General features: G+C 49.4%; 1 non-coding gene across 1 annotated transcript; it reads right to left on the bottom strand.

Moving 5' to 3' along the window:
* Positions 1 to 250: 250 nt before the first annotated feature.
* LOC135001204 (5S ribosomal RNA) lies at positions 251 to 369 on the bottom strand. Its single transcript, XR_010202735.1, has one exon. It is a non-coding gene; the product is annotated as a 5S ribosomal RNA (ribosomal RNA).
* Between the last annotated feature and the right edge of the window lie 16,892 nt (positions 370 to 17,261).

Here is a 17,261-nt window from a genome sequence, read left to right as displayed (position 1 = left end):
GTACATCTCAGCCCCTACAACTGAGGCTGCCTTCCGTCAGCTCAGGCCCTCAGTTGTGACATAACGTAGTGGTGTATGCATTATCCTGATGAGTATGGGGCTGCCGCCGAGTGGTAAACGGTTCGGGTTTTCTGCATGAACATAGAGGAATGAAAGAAAGAAAGAAAGAAAAAAGTTTAATTTGAAAAAATGAAGAAGAAAAAGAAGCTGACAAGAGCGACCCCTGCTGGTTGCAGCCTAGAAAAGCAAAAGCCTACAGCACCTGGTATTCCCAGGCGGTCTCCCATCCAAGTACTAACCAGGCCTGACCCTGCTTAGCTTCCGAGATCAGACGAGATCGGGCGTGTTCAGGGTGGTGTGGCCGTAGGCAGAGACAAGGCTCTCACTTGCTCCTTTTCTACTTGTCACCAGCAGCCTGGATCCACCTCCCCAGCCCAGCTGCACGTTGCTTGTTACTCAGCTCCAGACTCTGCCTGCATCACAGCACAAGGCTCCCTCTCTCTTCCCCTATCATCCGGCCACATCTTACTGCTGCTGCAGCCTCTGGAACCTTCCTCATACTTGCCTACCTGACCCGGCCTCTCCATGAGGGAGAAAATGCTCTGTTCCTGGACTTTCCTGGTAATGTATGATTGCCATCACCTGTGGTGAGCTAGTTAATTGATAAGAAAGGTGTTTCACCACAGGTTACCAGGAAAGTCCAGGAACAGAGCATTTTCTCCCTCATGGAGAGGGTCAGGTAGGCAAGTATGACCTAAGTTCCTATACCCCCTGTATTCCTCCTTATTGCCCCACAATCCTACTGTCACACCCTGGCCTCCGTCTGGCATTCCTGTTACTACGCAGCAGCGTCTCAGACCCTTTCTTATATCTTTACAGATGGCCTCGCCCCTAGCGCCTTACAGCAGCAAGGCCATCACACTAGGGTGGGTAGGTGCGCAGCTTTCCCTGCAGCCTGCCCTCTCCCAGGCCCTTAGCAGCTAAGTGCTTTGTTTCTGGCCTCATTACTTGGGCAGTGGCTGGCATGGGCCACGTCTGCCACAGAATGGGAAGGGCTACGGAAAGCCTTCTTCAGGACAGCGCTGGTCTCCTTGGTGACTGGGAATGGCGGTTGAAGGCTTGGGCTGCTTTGCACAGAGTCCAGGCCACGGGTGGAGGGTTGCTGGGAGCCAGGAACACATTGTGGACTCAGGCAGCTGTCTGGAATTAGCAGTGGCTTTGCACAAGGATTCCTGTGCACCTCAGGACGGTGCTGCTACTGCTGGAACATTGCAGACGTGGGCCCACACCAGGCATTGGGGCCTAGAGAAGATGGCCTCCTGTGATCCCCTGCTGAGGCTGTGAGGTATTACTTACACACCTGTCCCACCCACAAGTAATATGCTACTTTCCCAAAAGATCACTTTACAGGTGATTCTGATGACAGCCATTTTGTGGCCAGTGAGAGCCTCCTCTAATTTGGCCATTTTAAAAGAGGGGCCCAGAGTTGATTTCCAAATAAAAGGGAGCAGTTGGAGGGGCGACAGTTGTAGCTGCTGAGAGAGGAGCGCCGGGAGACGCCATCCAGCAGTGTGACGCAGATAAGCAGCTGACAGGAAAAATTCCAAGCAGACTGGCTGAGACTTATGGTTCCACGCGGAAGTGAGAGCTATACTTACCTTTTGGAGGAGAAGTAGCATGCGGACTCAGCATAGTACATTGGTGAAATGACACCATTTATATGTTCACACTCATCCATTGTTGGGAAACAGACATAGGGGGACTATGTACTAAGCCTTAAAGCATAGATCTGCAAACTCGGTCCTTATTACCCCCACACAGTGCATGTTTTGCAGGTAACCCAGCAGGTGCACAGGTGGATTAATTACTCACAGACACATTTTAAAAGGTCCGCAGGCGGAGTTCATTATTTCACTTGTGATTCTGTGAGGAGACCTGCAAAACATGCACTGTGTGGGGGTAATGAGGACCGAGTTTGCAGACCTATGCCTTAAAGAGAGATAAAGTGGCCAGAGGTAAAGTAACAGCCAATCAGCTCCTAACCCGTGAATCCTTGTTAAGCGAATTAAGGGCTCCATCCACAAGTCCCACATGCCTAGCGGAATCGCTCTGTGTTAGCTCCTCCTTCAATGTCTCCAGCTTCTTCGGCAAAAGCCTGATGAGGGGAATGACCTGACTCAGGCTGGCAGTGTCTGAACTGACTTCACGTGTGGCAAGTTCAAAAGGTTGCAGAACCTTGCACAACGTTGAAATCATTTTCCACTGCGCTTGAGACAGGTGCATTCCACCTCCTATATCGTGCTCAGTTGTATAGGCTTGAATGGCCTTTTGCTGCTCCTCCAACCTCTGAAGCATATAGAGGGTTGAATTCCACCTCGTTACCACTTCTTGCTTCAGATGATGGCAGGGCAGGTTCAGGCGTTTTTGGTGTTGCTCCAGTCTTCTGTACGTGGTGCCTGTACGCCGAAAGTGTCCCGCAATTCTTCTGGCCACCGACAGCACCTCTTGCACGCCCCTCTCGTTTTTTAAATAATTCTGCACCACCAAATTCAAGGTATGTGCAAAACATGGGACGTGCTGGAATTTGCCCAGATTTAATGCACACACAATATTGCTGGCATTGTCCGATGCCACAAATACACAGGAGAGTCCAATTGGGGTAAGCCATTCTGCGATGATCTTCCTCAGTTGCCGTAAGAGGTTTTCAGCTGTGTGCGTATTCTGGAAAGCGGTGATACAAAGCGTAGCCTGCCTAGGAAAGAGTTGGCGTTTGCGAGATGCTGCTACTGGTGCCGCCGCTGCTGTTCTTGCGGCGGGAGTCCATACATCTACCCAGTGGGCTGTCACAGTCATATAGTCCTGAGTCTGCCATGCTCCACTTGTCCACATGTCCGTGGTTAAGTGGACATTGGGTACAACTGCATTTTTTAGGACACTGGTGAGTCTTTTTCTGAGGTCTGTGTACATTTTCGGTATCGCCTGCCTAGAGAAATGGAACCTAGATGGTATTTGGTACCGGGGACACAGTACCTCCAACAAGTCTCTAGTTGCCTCTGCAGTAATGATGGATACCGGAACCACGTTTCTCACCGCCCAGGATGCCAAGGCCTCAGTTATCCGCTTTGCAGCAGGATGACTGCTGTGATATTTCATCTTCCTCGCAAAGGACTGTTGGACAGTCAATTGCTTGGTGGAAGTAGTAAAAGTGGTCTTACGACTTCCCCTCTGGGATGACCATCGACTCCCAGCAGCAACAACAGCAGCGCCAGCAGCAGTAGGCGTTACACGCAAGGATGCATCGGAGGAATCCCAGGCAGGAGAGGACTCGTCAGAATTGCCAGTGACATGGCCTGCAGGACTATTGGCATTCCTAGGGAAGGAGGAAATTGACACTGAGGGAGTTGGTGGGGTGGTTTGCGTGAGCTTGGTTACAAGAGGAAGGGATTTACTGGTCAGTGGACTGCTTCCGCTGTCGCCCAAAGTTTTTGAACTTGTCACTGACTTATGATGAATGCGCTGCAGGTGACGTATAAGGGAGGATGTTCCGAGGTGGTTAACGTCCTTACCCCTACTTATTACAGCTTGACAAAGGCAACACACGGCTTAACAAATGTTGTCCGCATTTCTGTTGAAATACTTCCACACTGAAGAGCTGATTTTTTTTGTATTTTGACCAGGCATGTCAATGGCCATATTCCTCCCACGGACAACAGGTGTCTCCCCGGGTGCCTGACTTAAACAAACCCACCTCACCATCAGAATCCTCCTGGTCAATTTCCTCCCCAGCGCCAGCAACACCCATATCCTCCTCATCCTGGTGTACTTCAACACTGACATCTTCAATCGGGTGGTCTTCTGTTTGCCGGCGGTCGGGCTCCCGGCGCTCAGTATACCGGCGCCGGGAGCCCGACAGCCGGCATACCGACACTTATTTTCCCTCGTGGGGGTCCACGACCCCCATAGAGGGAGAATAAAATAGTGTGGCGCGCGTAGCGCGCCACCGTGCCCGTAGCGTGGCGAGCGCAGCGAGCCCGCAAGGGGCTCATTTGCGCTCGCCAAGCTGTCGGTAAGCCGGCGGTCGGGCTCCCGGCGCCGGGATGCTGGTCGCCGGGAGCCCGACCGCCGGCCAGCCGTAGTGAACCCCTTCAATCTGACTATCAGGAACTGGACTGCGGGTGCTCCTTCCAGCACTTGCAGGGGGCGTGCAAATGGTGGAAGGCGCATGCTCTTCACGTCCAGTGTTGGGAAGGTCAGGCATCGCAACCGACACAATTGGACTCTCCTTGTGGATTTGTGATTTCGAAGAACGCACAGTTCTTTGCTGTGCTTTTGCCAGCTTAAGTCTTTTCATTTTTCTAGCGAGAGGCTGAGTGCTTCCATCCTCATGTGAAGCTGAACCACTAGCCATGAACATAGGCCAGGGCCTCAGCCGTTCCTTGCCACTCCGTGTGGTAAATGGCATATTGGCAAGTTTACACTTCTCCTCCGACGATTTTATTTTAGATTTTTGAGTCCTTTTTTTACTGATATTTTGTGTTTTGGATTTTACATGCTCTGTACTATGACATTGGGCATCGGCCTTGGCAGACGACGTTGATGGCATTTCATCGTCTCGGCCATGACTAGTGGCAGCAGCTTCAGCGCGAGGTGGAAGTGGATCTTGATCTTTCCCTATTTTTGGAACCTCAACATTTTTGTTCTCCATATTTTAATAGGCACAACTAAAAGGCACCTCAGGTAAACAATGGAGATGGATGGATACTAGTATACTTATGGATGACGAGCGACTGCCGACACAGAGGTAGCTACAGCCGTGGACTACCGTACTGCGTCTGCTAGTATAGACTGGATGATAATGATATAAAATATATATATCACTACTGCGGGACAGGTATATATTGTATAATGACGGACCTGCTGGACACTGTCAGCACTGCAGACTCCTAAACTACTAGTATGAAGAAGATGGAAAAAAAAAAACCCACCACAGGTAGGTATACAATTATGGACGAGCGACTGCCGACACAGAGGTAGCTACAGCCGTGGACTACCGTACTGTGTCTGCTAGTATAGACTGGATGATAATGATATAAAAAATATATATATATCACTACTGCAGGACAGGTATATATTGTATAATGACGGACCTGCTGGACACTGTCAGCACTGTAGACTCCTAAACTACTAGTATGAAGAAGATGGAAAAAAAAAAAACCACCACAGGTAGGTATACAATTATGGACGAGCGACTGCCGACACAGAGGTAGCTACAGCCGTGGACTACCGTACTGCGTCTGCTAGTATAGACTGAATGATAATGATATAAAAAATATATATATTTCACTACTGCAGGACAGGTATATATTGTATAATGACGGACCTGCTGGACACTGTCAGCACTGCAGACTCCTAAACTACTAGTATGAAGAAGATAGAAAAAAAAAAAACCCACCACAGGTAGGTATACAATTATGGACGAGCGACTGCCGACACAGAGGTAGCTACAGCCGTGGACTACCGTACTGCGTCTGCTAGTATAGACTGGATGATAATGATATAAAAAATATATATATATATCACTACTGCAGGACAGGTATATATTATATAATGACGGACCTGCTGGACACTGTCAGCACTGCAGACTCCTAAACTACTAGTATGAAGAAGATAGAAATATAATGAATGACGGACCTGCTGGACACTGTCAGCAGAATGCGTTTATAGAATAAAAAAAAAAAACACCACACGAGTGTTTAACTTTTTCAGGCAGACAATATACTGGTGGTCACTGCTGGTCAGTCACACTGGCACTCTGGCAGCAAAAGTGTGCACTGTTAAATATGTACTCCTGCTATAACTGCACCTCAGTCTCCCCCACAATTCAGCTGTGTGAGCAGTGAGCACTACTCAGCACAGTCAGATATACATAGATGATATTATCATGCAGCACACTGAGGCTGAGCACAGATATGGTATGTGACTGTGTATCGTTTTTTTTCAGGCAGAGAACGGATTATATTAAATAATAAATAAAACTGGTGGTCACCACTAGTATAACTATCAGCAAAACTCTGCACTCTCTGAGTACTCCTAATGCTCCAGTAAATCAAGTGTCTCACTCTCTATCTAAACGGAGAGGACGCCAGCCACGTCCTCTCCCTATCAATCTCAATGCAAGTGTGAAAATGGCGGCGACGCGCGGCTCCTTATATAGAATCCGAGTCTTGCGATAGAATACGAGCCTCGCGAGAATCCGACAGCGGGATGATGACGTTCGGGCGCGCTCGGGTTAGCCGAGCAAGGCGGGAAGATCCGAGTCTGCCTCGGACCCGTGTAAAAAGCGTGAAGTTCGGGGGGGTTCGGATTCCGAGGAACCGAACCCGCTCATCTCTAATATATTTAGGTGCCCTGGTCACGCAGCCCTGACATGTAACGCATTGGATGTCAGAGCTGTGGCTCATGCCTCGCACTGTGTACGAGTGACCCGGCCTCATTAGCGGAGGCGGCCTGTCCGGCTAGGTTCAGCGTTTCCCTCAGACAGTTGGTCGGTAATACACACTACCAGACATCCCCCGGCTTTGGTTCAGGGACCCCGGAGGTCTAATGTCGTTTCCATACCGTATAAGTGTGACACTGCGAGGTGTGGTGACCAGGGATGACTATGGCGGGCCAGGGGCTGACGCATGTGTGACAATGAGCGCATCTCCCCAGATACATGCAACGGCGCATGCAACAAAATGGCAAAACTGTGTGCACATGCGCTGTGACCGGAGCCCTAATCCTGAGTCGTGCGCGTGGAAAAGGGGCGCTTGGGTCTGCGGACGCTAGGACAGCGGGCGGGACAGATTTGCTGATTGTCGTGTTGGTATATGAAGGCGAGTACAATGCTGCGACATGAAACGTGCACCTCAGAATCAGGCCCAGGGTGCGGGGGCGCAGCAGCCCAGGGTCACCATACATATATAACACATTGGATGGCGCTCAGGTCTGCGGGCTGTATCATGTGTCCGTTTAGTGCAGGCCGCAGTGATTCCATACTGCACACACAAGGTGACATCTACACCATCTGACCTCCAGAGGTCACACAGACCCCTCCCCCAATCCCTGCAACCCAAGATGTTCTGCAGCAGTTGGGGCCGGTCAGGGCTGCAGGGGGAAGGGTCTTCTATAAACAGCTCCTGGGAGAGGGAGACACGAGGCAGCAGCTGTCTCTCATTCATGCGGCTTCCACCCCCTCCCAGCATCCGGGCCTGGGGGTGACAGGGGCCACAGGGGGGGCAATGCTCAGTAATCCCACCGGAAGAGAGACCACCGCTGCCATCCGGGAACTTCCATCCGTCCTCTCATGTGCTGGGAGTCCCAGCTTTAAGGATTAGGGTCTATGTACTATGCCTCGGAGAGAGATAAAGTGGACAGAGGTAAAGAACCAGCCAACCAGCTCCTAACTGTCATTATTCAAACACAGCCTGTAACATGGCAGTTAGGAGCTGATTGGCTGTTACTTTACCTCTGGCCACTTTATCTCTCTTTAAGGCATAGGTCTGCAAACTCGGTCCTCATTACCCCCACACAGTGCATGTTTTGCAGGTCTCCTCACAGAATCACAAGTGAAATAATTAACTCCGCCTGCGGACCTTTTCAAATGTGTCTGTGAGTAATTAATCCACCTGTGCACCTGCTGGGTTACCTGCAAAACATGCACTGTGTGGGGGTAATAAGGACCGAGTTTGCAGATCTATGCTTTAAGGCTTAGTACATAGTCCCCCTATGTCTGTTTCCCAACAATGGATGAGTGTGAACATATAAATGGTGTCATTTCACCAATGTACTATGCTGAGTCCGCATGCTACTTCTCCTCCAAAAGGTAAGTATAGCTCTCACTTCCGCGTGGAACCACAAGTCTCAGCCAGTCTGCTTGGAATTTTTCCTGTCAGCTGCTTATCTGCGTCACACTGCTGGATGGCGTCTCCCGGCGCTCCTCTCTCAGCAGCTACAACTGTCGCCCCTCCAACTGCTCCCTTTTATTTGGAAATCAACTCTGGGCCCCTCTTTTAAAATGGCCAAATTAGAGGAGGCTCTCACTGGCCACAAAATGGCTGTCATCAGAATAATCACCTGTAAAGTGATCTTTTGGGAAACTAGCATATTACTTGTGGGTGGGACAGGTGTGTAAGTAATACCTCACAGCCTCAGCAGGGGATCACAGGAGGCCATCTTCTCTAGGCCCCAATGCCTGGTGTGGGCCCACGTCTGCAAGGTTCCAGCAGTAGCAGCACCGTCCTGAGGTGCACAGGAATCCTTGTGCAAAGCCACTGCTAATTCCAGACAGCTGCCTGAGTCCACAATGTGTTCCTGGCTCCCAGCAACCCTCCACCCATGGCCTGGACTCTGTGCAAAGCAGCCCAAGCCTTCAACCGCCATTCCCAGTCACCAAGGAGACCAGCGCTGTCCTGAAGAAGGCTTTCCGTAGCCCTTCCCATTCTGTGGCAGACGTGGCCCACGCCAGCCACTGCCCAAGTAATGAGGCCAGAAACAAAGCACTTAGCTGCTAAGGGCCTGGGAGAGGGCAGGCTGCAGGGAAAGCTGCCCACCTACCCACCCTAGTGTGATGGCCTTGCTGCTGTAAGGCGCTAGGGGCGAGGCCATCTGTAAAGATATAAGAAAGGGTCTGAGACGCTGCTGCGTAGTAACAGGAATGCCAGACGGAGGCCAGGGTGTGACAGTAGGATTGTGGGGCAATAAGGAGGAATACAGGGGGTATAGGAAGGTCATACTTGCCTACCTGACCCTCTCCATGAGGGAGAAAATGCTCTGTTCCTGGACTTTCCTGGTAACCTTTGGTGAAACACCTTTCTTATCAATTAACTAGCTCACCACAGGTGATGGCAATCATACATTACCAGGAAAGTCCAGGAACAGAGCATTTTCTCCCTCATGGAGAGGCCGGGTCAGGTAGGCAAGTATGAGGAAGGTTCCAGAGGCTGCAGCAGCAGTAAGATGTGGCCGGATGATAGGGGAAGAGAGAGGGAGCCTTGTGCTGTGATGCAGGCAGAGTCTGGAGCTGAGTAACAAGCAACGTGCAGCTGGGCTGGGGAGGTGGATCCAGGCTGCTGGTGACAAGTAGAAAAGGAGCAAGTGAGAGCCTTGTCTCTGCCTACGGCCACACCACCCTGAACACGCCCGATCTCGTCTGATCTCGGAAGCTAAGCAGGGTCAGGCCTGGTTAGTACTAGAGATGAGCGGGTTCGGTTTCTCTGAATCCGAACCCGCACGAACTTCATGTTTTTTTTCACGGGTCCGAGCGACTCGGATCTTCCCGCCTTGCTCGGTTAACCCGAGCGCGCCCGAACGTCATCATGACGCTGTCGGATTCTCGCGAGACTCGGATTCTATATAAGGAGCCGCGCGTCGCCGCCATTTTCACACGTGCATTGAGATTGATAGGGAGAGGACGTGGCTGGCGTCCTCTCCATTTAGATTAGGAGAGAGAGAGAGAGAGAGATTGACCTGAGGCTGATACTGTAGAAGAGAGTGCAGAGTTTAGTGACTGACCACAGTGACCACCAGCAGTGCAGTTGTTTTATTTAATATATCCGTTCTCTGCCTGAAAAAAACGGTACACACAGTGACTCAGTCACATACCATATCTGTGTGCACTGCTCAGCCCAGTGTGCTGCATGCCTGCATCATCTATGTATATATTATATATCTGACTGTGCTCAGCTCACACAGCTTATAATTGTGGGGGAGACTGGGGAGCACTGCAGTGCCAGTTATAGGTTATAGCAGGAGCCAGGAGTACAAGACAGTCACATACCATATCTGTGTGCACTGCTCAGCCCAGTGTGCTGCATCATCTATGTATATATTATATATCTGACTGTGCTCAGCTCACACAGCTTATAATTGTGGGGGAGACTGGGGAGCACTGCAGTGCCAGTTATAGGTTATAGCAGGAGCCAGGAGTACATATTATATTAAAATTAAACAGTGCACACTTTTGCTGCAGGAGTGCCACTGCCAGTGTGACTGACCAGTGACCTGACCACACTGACCACCAGTATAGTTAGTAGTATACTATATTGTGATTGCCTGAAAAAGTTAAACACTCGTCGTGTGACTTCACTTGTGTGGTGTTTTTTTTTTTATTCTATAAAAAACTCATTCTGCTGACAGACAGTGTCCAGCAGGGCCGTCATTATATAATATATATACCTGTCCGGCTGCAGTAGTGATATATATATATTTTTTATATCATTATTTATCATCCAGTCGCAGCAGACACAGTACGGTAGTTCACGGCTGTAGCTACCTCTGTGTCGGCACTCGGCAGTCCATCCATAATTGTATACCACCTACCCGTGGTTTTTTTTTCTTTCTTCTTTATACATACATACTACTACATCTCTTTATCAACCAGTCTATATTAGCAGCAGACACAGTACAGTACGGTAGTTCACGGCTGTGGCTACCTCTGTGTCGGCACTCGGCAGTCCGTCCATAATTGTATACCACCTAACCGTGGTTTTTTTTTTCTTTCTTCTTTATACATACATACTACGACATCTCTTTATCAACCAGTCTATATTAGCAGCAGACACAGTACAGTACGGTAGTTCACGGCTGTGGCTACCTCTGTGTCGGCACTCGGCAGTCCGTCCATAATTGTATACCACCTAACCGTGGTTTTTTTTTCTTTCTTCTTCATACATACATACTACGACATCTCTTTATCAACCAGTCTATATTAGCAGCAGACACAGTACAGTACGGTAGTTCACGGCTGTGGCTACCTCTGTGTCGGCACTCGGCAGTCCGTCCATAATTGTATACCACCTAACCGTGGTTTTTTTTTCTTTCTTCTTTATACATACATACTACGACATCTCTTTATCAACCAGTCTATATTAGCAGCAGACACAGTACAGTACGGTAGTTCACGGCTGTGGCTACCTCTGTGTCGGCACTCGGCAGTCCGTCCATAATTGTATACCACCTAACCGTGGTTTTTTTTTCTTTCTTCTTCATACATACATACTACGACATCTCTTTATCAACCAGTCTATATTAGCAGAAGACACAGTACAGTACGGTAGTTCACGGCTGTGGCTACCTCTGTGTCTGCACTCGGCAGTCCGTCCATAATTGTATACCACCTACCCGTGGTTTTTTTTTCTTTCTTCTTTATACATACATACTACTACATCTCTTTATCAACCAGTCTATATTAGCAGCAGACACAGTACAGTACGGTAGTTCACGGCTGTGGCTACCTCTGTGTCGGCACTCGGCAGTCCGTCCATAATTGTATACCACCTACCCGTGGTTTTTTTTTCTTTCTTCTTCATACATACATACTACGACATCTCTTTATCAACCAGTCTATATTAGCAGCAGACACAGTACAGTACGGTAGTTCACGGCTGTGGCTACCTCTGTGTCGGCACTCTGCAGTCCGTCCATAATTGTATACCACCTAACCGTGGTTTTTTTTTCTTTCTTCTTCATACATACATACTACGACATCTCTTTATCAACCAGTCTATATTAGCAGCAGACACAGTACGGTAGTTCACGGCTGTAGCTACCTCTGTGTCGGCACTCGGCAGTCCGTCCATAATTGTATACTAGTATCCATCCATCTCCATTGTTTACCTGAGGTGCCTTTTAGTTGTGCCTATTAAAATATGGAGAACAAAAATTTTGAGGTTCCAAAATTAGGGAAAGATCAAGATCCACTTCCACCTCGTGCTGAAGCTGCTGCCACTAGTCATGGCCGAGACGATGAAATGCCAGCAACGTCGTCTGCCAAGGCCGATGCCCAATGTCATAGTACAGAGCATGTCAAATCCAAAACACCAAATATCAGTAAAAAAAGGACTCCAAAACCTAAAATAAAATTGTCGGAGGAGAAGCGTAAACTTGCCAATATGCCATTTACCACACGGAGTGGCAAGGAACGGCTGAGGCCCTGGCCTATGTTCATGGCTAGTGGTTCAGCTTCACATGAGGATGGAGGCACTCAGCCTCTCGCTAGAAAAATGAAAAGACTCAAGCTGGCAAAAGCAGTAGCACCGCAAAGAACTGTGCGTTCTTCGAAATCCCAAATCCACAAGGAGAGTCCAATTGTGTCGGTTGCGATGCCTGACCTTCCCAACACTGGACGTGAAGAGCATGCGCCTTCCACCATTTGCACGCCCCCTGCAAGTGCTGGAAGGAGCACCCGCAGTCCAGTTCCTGATAGTCAGATTGAAGATGTCAGTGTTGAAGTACACCAGGATGAGGAGGATATGGGTGTTGCTGGCGCTGGGGAGGAAATTGACCAGGAGGATTCTGATGGTGAGGTGGTTTGTTTAAGTCAGGCACCCGGGGAGACACCTGTTGTCCGTGGGAGGAATATGGCCGTTGACATGCCTGGTGAAAATACCAAAAAAATCAGCTCTTCGGTGTGGAACTATTTCAACAGAAATGCGGACAACAGGTGTCAAGCCGTGTGTTCCCTTTGTCAAGCTGTAATAAGTAGGGGTAAGGACGTTAACCACCTCGGAACATCCTCCCTTATACGTCACCTGCAGCGCATTCATAATAAGTCAGTGACAAGTTCAAAAACTTTGGGTGACAGCGGAAGCAGTCCACTGACCAGTAAATCCCTTCCTCTTGTAACCAAGCTCACGCAAACCACCCCACCAACTCCCTCAGTGTCAATTTCCTCCTTCCCCAGGAATGCCAATAGTCCTGCAGGCAATGTCACTGGCAATTCTGACGAGTCCTCTCCTGCCTGGGATTCCTCCGATGCATCCTTGCGTGTAACGCCTACTGCTGCTGGCGCTGCTGTTGTTGCTGCTGGGAGTCGATGGTCATCCCAGAGGGGAAGTCGTAAGCCCACTTGTACTACTTCCAGTAAGCAATTGACTGTTCAACAGTCCTTTGCGAGGAAGATGAAATATCACAGCAGTCATCCTGCTGCAAAGCGGATAACTGAGGCCTTGACAACTATGTTGGTGTTAGACGTGCGTCCGGTATCCGCCGTTAGTTCACAGGGAACTAGACAATTTATTGAGGCAGTGTGCCCCCGTTACCAAATACCATCTAGGTTCCACTTCTCTAGGCAGGCGATACCGAGAATGTACACGGACGTCAGAAAAAGACTCACCAGTGTCCTAAAAAATGCAGTTGTACCCAATGTCCACTTAACCACGGACATGTGGACAAGTGGAGCAGGGCAGGGTCAGGACTATATGACTGTGACAGCCCACTGGGTAGATGTATGGACTCCCGCCGCAAGAACAGCAGCGGCGGCACCAGTAGCAGCATCTCGCAAACGCCAACTCTTTCCTAGGCAGGCTACGCTTTGTATCACCGGTTTCCAGAATACGCACACAGCTGAAAACCTCTTACGGCAACTGAGGAAGATCATCGCGGAATGGCTTACCCCAATTGGACTCTCCTGTGGATTTGTGGCATCGGACAACGCCAGCAATATTGTGTGTGCATTAAATATGGGCAAATTCCAGCACGTCCCATGTTTTGCACATACCTTGAATTTGGTGGTGCAGAATAATTTAAAAAACGACAGGGGCGTGCAAGAGATGCTGTCGGTGGCCAGAAAAATTGCGGGACACTTTCGGCGTACAGGCACCACGTACAGAAGACTGGAGCACCACCAAAAACTACTGAACCTGCCCTGCCATCATCTGAAGCAAGAAGTGGTAACGAGGTGGAATTCAACCCTCTATATGCTTCAGAGGTTGGAGGAGCAGCAAAAGGCCATTCAAGCCTATACAATTGAGCACGATATAGGAGGTGGAATGCACCTGTCTCAAGCGCAGTGGAGAATGATTTCAACGTTGTGCAAGGTTCTGATGCCCTTTGAACTTGCCACACGTGAAGTCAGTTCAGACACTGCCAGCCTGAGTCAGGTCATTCCCCTCATCAGGCTTTTGCAGAAGAAGCTGGAGACATTGAAGGAGGAGCTAACACGGAGCGATTCCGCTAGGCATGTGGGACTTGTGGATGGAGCCCTTAATTCGCTTAACAAGGATTCACGGGTGGTCAATCTGTTGAAATCAGAGCACTACATTTTGGCCACCGTGCTCGATCCTAGATTTAAAGCCTACCTTGGATCTCTCTTTCCGGCAGACACAAGTCTGCTGGGGTTGAAAGACCTGCTGGTGAGAAAATTGTCAAGTCAAGCGGAACGCGACCTGTCAACATCTCCTCCTTCACATTCTCCCGCAACTGGGGGTGCGAGGAAAAGGCTCAGAATTCCGAGCCCACCCGCTGGCGGTGATGCAGGGCAGTCTGGAGCGACTGCTGATGCTGACATCTGGTCCGGACTGAAGGACCTGACAACGATTACGGACATGTCGTCTACTGTCACTGCATATGATTCTCTCAACATTGATAGAATGGTGGAGGATTATATGAGTGACCGCATCCAAGTAGGCACGTCACACAGTCCGTACTTATACTGGCAGGAAAAAGAGGCAATTTGGAGGCCCTTGCACAAACTGGCTTTATTCTACCTAAGTTGCCCTCCCACAAGTGTGTACTCCGAAAGAGTGTTTAGTGCCGCCGCTCACCTTGTCAGCAATCGGCGTACGAGGTTACATCCAGAAAATGTGGAGAAGATGATGTTCATTAAAATGAATTATAATCAATTCCTCCGCGGAGACATTGACCAGCAGCAATTGCCTCCACAAAGTACACAGGGAGCTGAGATGGTGGATTCCAGTGGGGACGAATTGATAATCTGTGAGGAGGGGGATGTACACGGTGATATATCGGAGGGTGATGATGAGGTGGACATCTTGCCTCTGTAGAGCCAGTTTGTGCAAGGAGAGATTAATTGCTTCTTTTTTGGGGGGGGTCCAAACCAACCCGTCATATCAGTCACAGTCGTGTGGCAGACCCTGTCACTGAAATGATGGGTTGGTTAAAGTGTGCATGTCCTGTTTATACAACATAAGGGTGGGTGGGAGGGCCCAAGGACAATTCCATCTTGCACCTCTTTTTTCTTTTATTTTTCTTTGCGTCATGTGCTGTTTGGGGAGGGTTTTTTGGAAGGGACATCCTGCGTGACACTGCAGTGCCACTCCTAAATGGGCCCGGTGTTTGTGTCGGCCACTAGGGTCGCTAATCTTACTCACACAGTCAGCTACCTCATTGCGCCTCTTTTTTTCTTTGCGTCATGTGCTGATTGGGGAGGGTTTTTTGGAAGGGACATCCTGCGTGACACTGCAGTGCCACTCCTAAATGGGCCCGGTGTTTGTGTCGGCCACTAGGGTCGCTAATCTTACTCACACAGTCAGCTACCTCATTGCGCCTCTTTTTTTCTTTGCGTCATGTGCTGATTGGGGAGGGTTTTTTGGAAGGGACATCCTGCGTGACACTGCAGTGCCACTCCTAAATGGGCCCGGTGTTTGTGTCGGCCACTAGGGTCGCTAATCTTACTCACACAGTCAGCTACCTCATTGCGCCTCTTTTTTTCTTTGCGTCATGTGCTGATTGGGGAGGGTTTTTTGGAAGGGACATCCTGCGTGACACTGCAGTGCCACTCCTAAATGGGCCCGGTGTTTGTGTCGGCCACTAGGGTCGCTAATCTTACTCACACAGTCAGCTACCTCATTGCGCCTCTTTTTTTCTTTGCGTCATGTGCTGATTGGGGAGGGTTTTTTGGAAGGGACATCCTGCGTGACACTGCAGTGCCACTCCTAAATGGGCCCGGTGTTTGTGTCGGCCACTAGGGTCGCTAATCTTACTCACACAGTCAGCTACCTCATTGCGCCTCTTTTTTCTTTGCGTCATGTGCTGATTGGGGAGGGTTTTTTGGAAGGGACATCCTGCGTGACACTGCAGTGCCACTCCTAAATGGGCCCGGTGTTTGTGTCGGCCACTAGGGTCGCTAATCTTACTCACACAGTCAGCTACCTCATTGCGCCTCTTTTTTTCTTTGCGTCATGTGCTGATTGGGGAGGGTTTTTTGGAAGGGACATCCTGCGTGACACTGCAGTGCCACTCCTAAATGGGCCCGGTGTTTGTGTCGGCCACTAGGGTCGCTAATCTTACTCACACAGTCAGCTACCTCATTGCGCCTCTTTTTTTCTTTGCGTCATGTGCTGATTGGGGATGGTTTTTTGGAAGGGACATCCTGCGTGACACTGCAGTGCCACTCCTAAATGGGCCCGGTGTTTGTGTCGGCCACTAGGGTCGCTTATCTTACTCACACAGTCAGCTACCTCATTGCGCCTCTTTTTTTCTTTGCGTCATGTGCTGATTGGGGAGGGTTTTTTGGAAGGGACATCCTGCGTGACACTGCAGTGCCACTCCTAGATGGGCCAGGTGTTTGTGTCGGCCACTAGTGTCGCTTAGCTTAGTCATCCAGCGACCTTGGTGCAAATTTTAGGACTAAAAATAATATTGTGAGGTGTGAGGTATTCAGAATAGACTGAAAATGAGTGGAAATTATGGTTTTTGAGGTTAATAATAATATGGGATCAAAATGACCCCCAAATTCTATGATTTAAGCTGTTTTTTAGTGTTTTTTTAAAAAAACACCCGAATCCAAAACACACCCGAATCCGACAAAAAAAATTCGGTGAGGTTTTGCCAAAACGCGGTCGAACCCAAAACACGGCCGCGGAACCGAACCCAAAACCAAAACACAAAACCCGAAAAATTTCAGGCGCTCATCTCTAGTTAGTACTTGGATGGGAGACCGCCTGGGAATACCAGGTGCTGTAGGCTTTTGCTTTTCTAGGCTGCAACCAGCAGGGGTCGCTCTTGTCAGCTTCTTTTTCATCTTCATTTTTTCAAATTAAACTTTGTTCTTTCTTTCTTTCTTTCATTCCTCTATGTTCATGCAGAAAACCCGAACCGTTTACCACTCGGCGGCAGCCCCATACTCATCAGGATAATGCATACACCACTACGTTAGCAGCGCCGTACATCCCACCTAGTGTCACCGACACAGTGAAATCACAGCGATGCTGCGCCCAAATTTCCTGCTGCAACAGACAGTGCGCTAAAGGCGTCACCTGGCACACAGGTTATACGGCCACCTCACACACTGGCAAAGTGTCTGCCCTCAAACCCAGTCCACTGCATTTCTGGGCACCTTATCATCCAGATATCAGGTCAGTCCTAAACATCTGGACCCTAACCAACGTCATAGTGAATCCTGCATGTATGCACTTTTTATTCAGTACCCGGACATGCAGCAGACACGGGAACTGGATGCAGTGCAGTATGTACTAAGCCTC

Source organism: Pseudophryne corroboree, unplaced genomic scaffold (assembly GCF_028390025.1).
Source record: "Pseudophryne corroboree isolate aPseCor3 unplaced genomic scaffold, aPseCor3.hap2 scaffold_1623, whole genome shotgun sequence".
Lineage (NCBI taxonomy): Eukaryota > Metazoa > Chordata > Amphibia > Anura > Myobatrachidae > Pseudophryne > Pseudophryne corroboree.
Note: the sequence above shows the minus strand (reverse complement) of the source record. Positions and strands in the feature narration are given on the sequence as shown.